The sequence below is a fragment of the Talpa occidentalis genome, unplaced genomic scaffold (assembly GCF_014898055.3).
Source record: "Talpa occidentalis isolate TD23 unplaced genomic scaffold, MPIMG_talOcc4v2.1 talOcc4.14, whole genome shotgun sequence".
Taxonomy (NCBI): domain Eukaryota; kingdom Metazoa; phylum Chordata; class Mammalia; order Eulipotyphla; family Talpidae; genus Talpa; species Talpa occidentalis.
This window is the reverse complement of record NW_023601433.1, coordinates 49610417-49622980: the sequence shown is the minus strand read 5'-3', so window position 1 is coordinate 49622980 and position 12564 is coordinate 49610417. Positions and strand designations below refer to the sequence as shown.

At 32.7% G+C, this 12564-nt stretch overlaps 1 protein-coding gene across 6 annotated transcripts in view; it reads left to right on the top strand.

Moving 5' to 3' along the window:
- ZEB1 (zinc finger E-box binding homeobox 1) overlaps positions 1-12564 on the top strand; it is a 144878-nt gene that overhangs the window by 53440 nt on the left and 78874 nt on the right. Inside the window, exon 1 of one of the 6 annotated variants that reach the window (XM_054695037.1) lies at positions 1299-1331. The exons of the other annotated variants lie outside the window; for them this stretch is intronic. The gene's annotated coding sequence lies outside the window, so the exon portion shown is untranslated. Of the gene's footprint in view, positions 1-1298; positions 1332-12564 lie in introns of those variants that run through there. 6 annotated transcript variants of the gene reach the window in all.

Below are 12564 nucleotides of genomic sequence, written 5' to 3'. Positions count from 1 at the left end.
TTCTGATTCTAGAAGCCTTGCATTAATAAAATATAAATGATTTTATGTTATTGATTTCATCATTTCTTCTTTTTCTGCCTAATAAGTTTAGACAGATTTTTAAAAAGAAGGAAACAAATCTCTATTTTTAGCAATAGTCTGCAAATTACAGAAAAATAAGTACATGAATAGTAGTCAGCATTTTGTCTAATATTTTGTTCTTTTTAAGATTCAATAAAATTTACATTTTTACTTAAAATGTATAGGAAAATCATACTAGTAGAGTGGCATCTTTTGATTTCAGTTTAACATGCTACGATTTACTTCGGCAAAATTACAGATATAGGTAATCATATTGTCACTTGGTTTATGCAGAGCTCTTCAAAAGATAAAATCAGTATCATGCCTAAGAAGGCATGTTACATTTTATTTGTATCAATATTATCATTCTTCTATTTGATATTTGATAATATACTTTTAAGGTACACTATGTACTTTCCTGATCTTAACAAAAGTATTTCATCTATTGGATTGTAATATATATTTACAGCATTTTCTCAATTTTTTTTTAAGATAACAATATTCTAAAAACATTTTTAAGTTCTTTAATATATGATTAAAGGTTGATATTTCTAATATTATTTTTATATGACACAGTTCAAACTCCTTAAAACATTTGTAGACTTTAATTATTTTATTTTGTGTAAATTTTGACCTTGAGTAGATTGCTTCATACATGATTCTGAATCATTTAGCATAACTCAAAGGGTTACTTTTCGTGGTAGTTAAGAAATTTCCAAATGACTATTTGGAAATACAGAGATGTAGAGCCAGGACAAAATTTCTTCTGCTTCTTTTTAACTCATTACTTTCAGTGAATTTAGCTTTACTAATTTAAAAATGGAATTTATAACTGTGATCATTTGGCAACTCGGTTTTTCATATATTTATCAACTTCCCAACTTCAGTGCTGGGATAAAGGTTGAACTAATCAATCACTTAAGTTTTAAATTTAAGGAGTAATGTTTGAAACATGCAGTATTTTTAGGGAAGAAATTTTTTGAAAAAAGAAAATGTGATTTTTTTGAATACTCATGATTTTATCTAATATCTTTTCTTCAGAGCCTACGTTTTGTAATTTGGATAGATAAACTTGAACCAAATGGTATGATCTCAGTATAATTTTTTACTCTTCTCTCCTCCTTCAGGAAAATTTTAAACTTCCAGCATAAGAAGATTAAAAAAGAGGTCCCTCCTGCACCAAGAAAGATCTGCAGATCTTTTTCAGTGTTCTTGGAGGTGTGGGGTGTGAGAACTTGATCATTTTGTGTCAGCCACCTTGTTCTCTAAAGGTAAGCACTGTGTAATGAGTGCACACTCATGGGCCCAAGCTCCTAATGCAGGACTGGTTTTGGAATGCTCCATTGAGGGTTTGAGACCATCAGACTTTTTCATTGAAGGGTGGCCTACGTAGCTACTTCTTGTCAGGACATCACACACATCCATCAAGAGATCTTTTTTGCTGTGTAGAAGTAAAACATGCCCTTGATATGTATGGGTTTGTTTTGATTTGCTGTTTTGTTTTTTAAATCAGTTAGCTTAATCTTGTCTTCCAGTTCAGTCTGCATCTTGAAATCAGTGTAATAACTGCTGTGGTTGATCCCTGATCAGAACTGTCCTTGGATGTTTTCATAGTTGCATTCAAGAATTTTGAAACAGTGACAGCATTTAAGCAGTCTGGTGACATAATATCTTCAATTTTTATAACCAGCTGTGATAAATTGCTTTTTGTAGTCTTTTTGAAGCTTCATAATTCCTCAAAACATTTTTTTGAAATACATGTTAAACTTCAGAAAGTATGAAAGAAAAGACTTTAATCTTTAAGCACATTAATAAATATATTTTAAGCACATTGTCTCCTGCCTTCAGGAAACAAAGACTATGTATATTGCTTCCACCAGAGAAGCCTTATAAATATAAAGGATAAAAAAATAAATGGCTCACCTTTACTTCTAACCTCTAATATTAGAAACTTTTTTTCTTGCACAACACAACTTACTGACAGTTCTCAAAATGACCAATCCTAAATTAAATTATTGTTTGTATATCATTTATTGATTATGAAGAAAAGCAGAAGCATGTTAATTTTAAAAAATGTCATCAAGATTAAAAATAGGTCAGTATTAGATAAGAATAACTTTCTTTGGCTGCCACCAAGAGACTAAATGTCTAACAAGGATTTCAGATTATCACTTGGGTACTATAGAATTAACAATGAATATTTAAGTGTGAAGAAATTAAATCTGTCCATTTCCAGTGTAATTCATCCTTTTCCTTAAAGTTCTTAAAGTGGCCTTGTAAAATTTAGTTCTGTAAAATATGAACACTTTATGAACCATTAAATTTGTGGGAAAGCTGCTAAATTTTGTCTAATAACCCTATTTTGGTAAATGATAAATTTTATTGTCTTTTTGAAGCCATTCTTCCTATGGTTGTTTAATAAGAGATATAAAGGAGGAAAAAAATCCTCTGTGTTTGTTATTAGAATGAGAAGAAAATGCAGCTTAGACCTTTTGTGAAAAAATCCTTCAGGTCACTTTCCTTTTTTTGCATGTAAATAGTTGAGGAATTTGAACTGGTCTTACTTATTGTAAGCAGGCAGCTTTATAATATATAAATCTTTAAATTAGATATGATATGTTAAATTAGTGAAGAAATAGAGATTTAGAGGTATTTAGAGGCATCTTATTTTTCATAGGAAAATTCTACATGAAATTTTCTTTGGATTTTTGTTTGTGAAAACATTAATCTTTATAATAGCATGGAACAGAATGGGTTAAAAACATTAATTCTTTGATTAGCTAAGAAAAAAATACTGCTCAGCTAAAAAAAAGATCAAAGCTGTTACTTGGAATAACAGAGATAAAATTGGAGGGAAATTATGGTTAGTGAAATAAGTCAGAAGGAAAAATACAAATACCAATGATTTTACTCATGTGGAATACAAAGAAACAAAGGAACAAACTAAACCAAAACAAATCCTAGAAATCTGACTGCAGAGGTGTGAACCTATACCCCTAAATCATAACAGTGTTGTAAACTAATGTTAAAAATACATTTTTTAAAAACAAAAAAACATTAAGTCAAATCTACTGAAAACATGGCTAATAGAGCTAACAAGCTAATAATGGGTTATTTTTTAAACTAAAATTTTAGACTAAAGCTTTATGATCACTGAATTTTTTTAATAAAAATTCACCCTCCTTTAAAGACAAACTTTTGTTTTATGTAATTGGCAACATAGTTTTAAAATAAAATTTTTTTTCACCATTATGGATCTAGTATTTGAATTTCAGATCAGTTATATAGCATGTGTACATAAATCAGGTACCACTGAGAATTTGTCTTATCTAGGGTATCAAAAACAATTCTTATTAATAACATCATTTACATTCATATTAGGTAAAAAGTTAATTGTTCTGTGATTTTGATAATATAGAGGGGTGAAAACCCAACATAAGGCTAGTGAGGGGTTCTTCGATTGGAAGTAGGATATGGGAGAAGATATTTTTATATATGCATACACATAATAGAAGTACATACTAGTGTTTATGCTTTTGAATTATGTAAGAATGATTTATCAAAGATCATGTTTCTGATTATCTTTCACTATTATTGGAATGCTCATTTTGTTTTTATTTTTAAGGCTCACAGCAACTCCATGGAAATAATTCCTTCTGGAAATTTATTTTCTTTGATATGATCATGGTCCCTATCAATGATGACAGCTAGAGGGAAGTGAGAGAGGAAGCCTTGTGTTTACTAATAATGATTTTCTTAGAGAAGGAAATTCTAGTCTAACCCTTTCTTTGGAGACTTCTAGACCAATACTCTCCAATAAAAATATAATGTGAGCCACAAATACAAGCTACATATGTAATTTAAAATTTTTAGGTAGCCACATATCTAGACCAAAGGTAGAGCTATCATTTCTGCTGAAGTATGATCGTGCTGAAGTATCAGATAACCATATCAGCTCTCCTGGTGAAGTTTCCAGATTTATCAATAGACAACAACAAAGCAAAAGAGGATGCCCAGTTGAATTTGAATTTCAGGTAAATAACATAATAACAATTATTTACTATTATTATGTCCCATGCTATATTGTAACATACTTACAAAATTATTTATCTGAAATATAAACTTAACTGGGCATACTTAATTTTACCTTAATACTTAATCTTACCCTGATTTAACTGGGTAAAAGATATCATAAAACTGCCAAGAAACTTGTTGGACTAGAGGATAGAGAAATGGTCTCCTCAGTGGTAGATTTTGATAATCCTTTGAAAATCAGTATGCAAATTAGAAACTCTTTATTCTTAATTCTCCAAGATGTTTATATAATGGGCTTAGTCCTTACATATTTAAACTTTTAAATCTAAATTACTACATTAAGCTATAAGGTTTGTGAAATTTTATAAATTGATTGCTTAGTTACTTGAGTTCATAAAATATAAATTATACAATGGCACATTATTCTAGTCCCATGTCTTATGACAAACAGTTTCTCTTAGTGACAAGCTCAGCGATTTTCAGGGTCCTGGTTATTTCAGGGTAGTTTCCTACCATTGGTTACAACTGCTGTTGTTATATAACCCTCAAGTTGGCAAGCACTGACCCAAAATTCAGGTTGCTAAATGCCAAGATAAACCTTACTTTACAATTCTGTAAGAACTTACGACTTTTCTGCTCTGGTGTTACCCATTGGATCCTGACCTAGTCATTCTTCCCCCCCCCCCCCATCCTTAATTTTACCACTCACTAGCTGTTTGACCTTGGGCAAGTCAGAGCCTCTACACTCATTTCCCCTTAACTACATTAATAATACCTCTTGGGTGTGAGGATAAAATTAGTTAATAAAAATCAAACAATTCCCCATTCATAGCATGGAATTATCACTACCAAAACTACCATAATCATCATTCCTATTTTACAGAAGAGAAATTTAAGCTTAGAGTTGTTACATAATTTGCATAAGACCATATAGCTAGGAAGCAGCAAATCCAAAATTAAATATAGGTGTCTTTCCCCAAAGCCAATACTCAAAATTGGAATTCCTTCACCTATAAAAATTGCTTTTTCCAAACTTAGTTTCTGCCTTTTCTTTCTTTTTTAATTTTTCTTTGGTAACAGTTTTATTGAAGTATAATTTATGTAACATAATTCTCCCATCTAAAGTAAACAATTCAGTGGTTTTTAGTATTTTCATAGAATTGATCAACCACCATCATAATCACTTTTGGCACATTTTTATCACCCTAAAAGGAAATCTCATACTCTAGCAATCACTCTCCATTTAACTCTAACCATTCCTCCAACCTCCACACCAGTCCTAGGATACCAGTAATCTGGTATATAAACTTTCTGTCTATAAAATTTCTCCAAAAGTTTGAATGTTTTGTCTGTTTGGGACAATTCATATAAGAGGAATGATACAATGTGTGGGGCCCAGTCAGTTCTTATATGAGCATAGCTCATCCTTCCTAAGGACTTCATTTACAAAGGAAAAGCTTTCTGTTACTATTCTTTCACACTTTTTAGTGCTCAAATCTTAGTAACACTTTGAAGCATCTAATAACTTCTTTAGGAGTAGATCTGTCCCCCTTAACCTCTAGAGAAGAGATCATTTATAGTTAGTATTCTCTAAGGACAACAATTACACCAGGTTCATGCTCCCTCTCAGGAGGAACACTTGCCTTCCTGAGTCAGTGACTATAGGTGGCAGCTCTGTTTTATTACCAATTAGGCAGGTAGATCCAACTGCAGTTTGGCAGTTTAGCAGTCAGTTTTAAGCTATGGCGCATTCCAAATCCATTCACACTTAGGAGAATGTACCCAAGAGTGTGGATATGTTTATAATTACTGCATTTCCTTCAGAGAACAAGAATTACAGGTAAGTTTTATTTTTGTGGTGATTCAGCATTACTTTTAGATAAGAAATTTAAAAATTTAAGAAATTTAAAAATATTCCCAGACCCCCGAAAGTTTCATAAAGATCTCAAACATAGCCTACCTTATGTAATTTTTTTTCCTCACTTTAAGAAGGAAGAGAATCTGGTCATGATGTTGGAGTTGAAAGAAAACAACTTATTGTCATTTGAAAGCTGTGAATATCACACATTTCTAGAAATATCTTTGGTTTAAGTAAGAATTTTATTTTCTAATGTGTAAGGGAGGTATGAATTATTTTGTCAAATTAACACTTAAATCTATATATAGATAAAGTGTTTGGCCTTTTTGAGATAATATCTTTAACAGCAATGAGTAAATTAATGAATTGTGTTTGGGTTTTCACTTTTATTCTCAGGACTGACATCTTCTTGTTTAAAGGTTTTAACCTTATTTCAGAAACCAAAATTTAAAGCTACAAAATAACCTTAAAAGTAATCTTTTTGCCACATAGTATGAGATGAGCTTCAGAGAGTCTGGGAATCTCCTGAAGTTATAATCAAATTTTGTATGTATGTGTTTTTTGGTTAGAAGAATGTCCCTAATTTTCATCATGTTCTCAAAGAGTTTTATAACAGCAACAAAATTGTTCGAACAACCACTGATCTAGGCTAATTTCATCACTTTGGTAAAGAAATTGAGTTCAAAGAATATGCTACATGTCTCCAATCGTTTGAAATTTAATACTTGTAAAATAAATGTTTATCTCTAAAAACATTATGCCCATTTTTAGAAGGAAGAAGGTTAACTTGAATTAATTAATTTGAAAATACCAACCTAAATGAGAACAGTTAATTTGCTAATTGTTCCTTCTATTCATCCCTTTCATAGGAACCTTTATCAACTGTTATTTAAAAACGGCCCTTCAATAAATTACTGACTCTGTGATAAATTATTGAAGATGACTTAAAGGAAAAGTAAATTATCATTTAAATTTAAATCTTATTTTTCTCTTTTTAAGTCCTTACTCCAAAAAAAAATTACTAAAAACCAGGAAAACAGATGAATGTTATTTCGAGAGCTTTTAAAAAGCAGTTAATTGCACTAATGAACACCATACTTAACAGCATGGGAGTTTTGGTGGTGGATGTGGTAAGATAGCGTACATTTGACAGGGTGTGATCCTATACCTTTAAATCATATGTGGTGTTGTAAAACAGTGTTAACTCAAAACAATTAATACCGCACAGTATTGTTGAGAGTTTTGGTTTTCAACTCTATTTTAAAAAATTCTCAGTGGGGCCTCCTTGGTGGCGCAAGGGGTTAGGCACAGCACTGTGAAGCTATCCACAGTCTTTGCAGCATGAGTTTGATCCCCAGCCAGCCAGGGAGCTACCCACATGTTGCAGCAGACCTCTCCTGCCTCGCCCGCTGCTCTTCTCAGCAATGTATTTCAGTCACTCCGCCTGTTCTATTCCCCACTCTGTCTCTGGTGAATCTGTGCACCCCCTGCACATCTGGCCTGTACCCCAGTTCTTTTATGCATAAATAAATATATCTTTAAAAAATTTTTCAGTGAACTGTATGTGCTTCAAGTTGTTTTTTCAGTGCTAGAGTATTTTTTATCATAAAGTGCTTTTAATATTGTGGTGGTTCTTTAGAAATGGGAAGTAGCAAGTTCTATATAAATTAGGACAAGTAATAATTTCACAAAATAAGTATTTTCCTTTTCTTTTTGTCATGTGATCAGGTGCCTAACTCAAGACTTAATTAATTTATATCTTTAACTGAATGTTAGAGTAAGAAGAAATTGGATGATAATACAAACAATACAATTACTTCTCCATAAGAATAGGGGAAAAAAAGTGAGAGAACTTAGTAAAAAAAAAATACAATAAATAAAAAATAAAACAACCTTTATTTTTTATTTAATTTGAATTACACTTGATTCTACAATGCTTAGTATAAAGCTCATTATAGACAGTGGCATTGATTTCCAAAATGACCTTTTCTTCTTTGGGCATTATCATTCATGCTGATTATCACTCATGCTTTACTACCTTTATAGAAGCCAGGTGTTCTTTTGAAACTTTGCCACAACTATCTGCCATGTTTTTGTACAGGAAATAAGTAAATTTATTCAAGCGGTCATCAGATATATAGAGAACTATGAGAATAGAGTGGTATTTGGTAAATAAGACACTTTCCCCTACCCTTATTAAAGAGGATGCATGGTGGAATGGTACAAAGAGGGGATTGCTAATGGGTCAGAGACAACCGCCATGCAAATATGAAATTTCAACTGAATCTGAGACATTATTAGGGCCTAGTCAAATAAAATGAGAAAGCAGAATAAGTGTATATGAAAACCCTGAAATAACAAAGAGAGAAAGACATGTTCAAGATCAACGGCTTATGGAGCAAGGGAAAGATGAGACTACACTGTGAAATATCTTTAATATCATTGAAATATCATTACTAGGTTTTTGACCTTTGAACTTTAGCTTAAGGGCATTGGGAAGACATTATTTTGTATTTTTTCTAAAGCTTTCTATAGAAGACTAATATTCAACTAGAAAAATGAGTATATTGTAAATTCATAGCTCCATGAATTTTCACAAACTGAATATACATATCATCTCTGTGAACACTGTCAGCATCCCAGAAGTATCTCTCTCATCTTCTTCGAGTCAATCTTGCCCACCCCACCCACCAAGAAAACTTCTCTCCTGACATTTTTACTGCATAAATGTGGTGTTGCCTATGTTATATTTCATATAAATTGAAGCTACAGTGTATGTTCATTTGAGTGAAAGAAGCCAGACATTACATGATTCTGTGATCTATCCATATTGATTGTGGTTGCTGATCATTCTTACAGCTATATAATGCTCCATCATATGAATATACCACAAGATTTGCATTTTTTGAGATTGCCGTACTTGCCCTCTGAAAAATAGAAATATGTGAAGTCAGTAAGCTTCACAGTAAGTCTAAGAGAAAGATAATGAGATTTGAGCTAATGTGTTGACACTGAGGATGAAGAGAAATGGGCATATTAGAGAGAGAGATTTATGAGTTAGAATTTATAGACGATAGGGCTTAATTCAGTGAGGAGATGAGGAATACAGAGATACCAAGACTAACTGGTGGGTTTCTAACTGTGACAAAAGTGGTTGATGATACCTTTTATTAAACTCAAACACTAGAGATGACTGGATTGTTGTTTGAGTTTTAGAGATGGAGGGAGATACTGAGTTCAATATCTAAAATAATGGAAGCACCTGTGAAACATTGCACAGGTCTGCTTTATACAACTAAATAACTATTCACTTACTAAATTAATGTATGATTTTATATTTGTTAATAACAGTGTGATAACAAAAAAAGCCTCTACAAATGAAAAGTTGTAAGTTTTCTGTCTATTCTTCACCTCTAAATCTCATCAGATACTCTTTTACTAAACGTTTGTTGAAGTGGTTTGTTACAGCTTATGCCTGTGGTATGCTTTCCCTAAAGTATTGCTAACTACATGCAGGCAGAGTTGTATCTTCCTATATATGTAATAATATGAAAGACATGTAATATGTAATGCCTTCATACTTTAAAAATTGTTTCTATCACTGTAGTTTTCCTTTAATTAGCACAATAACCATACCTTAAAATGAGTTGATTACATAAAATGATTAACCTAATTGTCAAAATTTAAAGTGACTGAAACAAATATACATTAAAAGTTGGCAAGGGTTTATATTTTTGATTGCTGAATAGTATTCCATTGTGTGTGTGTGTGTGTGTGTGTGTGTGTGTGTGTGTGTATACACCACATCTTCTTGATCCAGTAATCTATTTTTGGGCATTTGGGTTGTTTACATATCTTATCTATTATGAATAGTGCTGCAGTAAACATAGAGGTGCAGTTATCCTTTTGAATTAATGTTTTGGTGTCTTTTGGGTAGATTCCTAGGAATGGAATTGCTTGGTCATATGGTAGCTCCATTTTTAATAGTTTTAGGAACCTCCACACAGCTTTCCATAGTGGCTGGCCCAGTTTGCATTCCCACCAGCAGTGCAGAAGAGTTCCTTTTTCTCCACACCGTCACCAACATTTGTTGTTGCTAGTTTTTTTAATGTGTGCCATTCTCACTGGTGTAAGTTGGTATCTCATTGTCATTTTGACTTGCAGTTCTCTGATTATAGAGATGTTGAACATTTTTTCATATACTTGTTGGCCATTTGCATTCCTCTTTGGAGAAGTGTCTTTTTAGCTCTTCTGCCCATTTTTGACTGGATTGTTTACTTTGTTTTTGTTGAGTCATGTGAGTTCTTTGTAGATCTTTGTGATCAGTTCCTTATCAGTGAGTGGAGTGAGAAGGGACTATTATGTTCAATGAAATCAGGAGGAAAAAGAAAAATATCAGATGGTTCCACTTTTAGGAGGAATATGGGAAAACCAAATAAGGGATCAGGGGAAAAAATAACAATAAAAACAAAACAAAAATTAAAAGGTAGCTATAAATCAGAGACATTCTGCAAGGAAGGGGGACGGGAGGGAAGAGCACAAGGGACTATGGTGATGGTACACAGGAGGTGAATTGGTGTTGGGAATTCTATGGGACTACACCTGAGAGGAGAAAGCAAACATTGTACAAAAATGAACAATGATGTAAAATATATATAAATAAACAAATTACATTTGTTTATTACAACTTTTAAAAAGTTGCCAAGGGGAAGGAAAAGAAGGATAAGAATAACTTGAGCACAAAGCTTGGCAGATTGCCATAGGGAGATCTCTGGAAGTCAGCAAACAGGATGAAAGCACCTGATTTTAAAGGGATAGAATGTCCAACTATAAACAAGGAACTTTGCCTACTTTTCAGTGTTGTCTGGGATTGGGTATACCCTTGAAAAATTTTATAGAAAAGGGAATAGTAACTATAGCATTAAGTAAGACAAATCCCTATGCATTGTGGAATCAAGTCTACCCAGTTTATATCAATTAGATATGATTTACTTAGTTCGGCTCTGTCACTTACCAGGTAATTCATTATTTAAAATTAAATGCTCTTCTTTATTTCATGAAGTTTTTTTTTCCAGTTTTTTGTCTGTAATTGACATTTTCATAAGCCATTACTTCAGAAGTATAACATATAAATATATATCAGTTTTAATAATGTTCTATCCTAAGGTGATGATAAAAAGTATTTCTGCCTTTTCCTTTTTCTATAGTTGAGAAAAGCTCAGAACATACAAAAGCAGTTTGGTAATAGAAATTATTATAGTGGGGCCTCCCCTGTAGCGCAGCGGGTTGAGCAACATGCTGTGAAGCTGTCCACAGACTCTGCAGCATGAGTTTGATTCCCACATGGCGCGGCAGACCTTTCCTGCCCTGCCAGCTGCTCCCCTCGGCAGTGTATTTTGGTCAATCTGCCTGTTCTGTTCTGTTCCCCACTCTGTCACTGGTGAATCCTCTAACTCTCCCACACCTCTGGCCTGTATCCCAGCTCTTGTATAAGTAAATAGTTGTATATAATATGTAACATAATCCAGGTGTTACATATTTCATTGCTAAAGTTGGACATTTATTTAAAATGCTTTATATTTTGTAGAAAGGAGATATTTATTAGTTCCAAAACAGAAAGAAATGTATACTTGAAATAGCACACCCAGCAAAATCTATATCAAAAAAGCATTTTAATTGTCCTTTTATTGAAAGCCAAATTATTTATAAAATAGTCATTCTCTTTGGCTGCATAATCAATTCAACTGATACACTTTTAAGGATTATCTCATATTATTATGCCAGTAAACAGTGAGAGAAAGGGAAATAATTGTAACATTTAATGGGTTTTAATCCCCCTACATTAAAAAAAATACACAAAGAAGTTAAAGATGGTTTAAGTCAAGTGAGCAAAAGCTGTTTTACTAAATTCTTTTAGATAGTCAGACCTTTCAAGGTTTTGATACAAAGGTGATAGATTTTTCCTCTACTGAAAGATAGGCATCTAAACTTTTGCCCCTAATTTCAGAGGTCCAAATTCCTTGAAACCAATCCATAAATTCTAGGTAAAGACTCCGTGAACTTAAAAAGTACAATCACTTCATGCTTACCACATGACAACAAGCAAAATCTAATTAATTACTTCATAATGACAAAATAAAATTACTCTTCCAGATAATCTGAAAATCCAGAAAATAATCCATGCCCTATATCTTGTGGATTTCTCCTTGGGTATCTCTGTGGCCGGCGAGGAACTGAACCCGTGCTGCAGAGGCTGTGGACAGCTTCACAGCGGCTGTGCTCAACCTGCTGCACCACTGGGGAGGCCCTTTTTTTTTGCATTTTAAAATTATATTTAGAAAGAGGATTGTAAGAGGTGAGGATTGTAAAAAAGAATATGCACCAGAGATCCTTTGTGGCTCTCAAAACTATCTGGTCCTTGGGGTTTTTTTTTTTGCCAACCCTTGTTAAGAGTAGATTAGTTTTCAGCCCTCTGAAATACATGTGTTTTTATACAAGAGGGTATAGTGCTTTTAGATAGATATTTTTAAAGTTGGGTACATTTTACTAGAACTAGCAAAGTTGATTAGGTAAGCTAATCTGTTTCCTGTAAGTTCAACTTTGTTAATTCT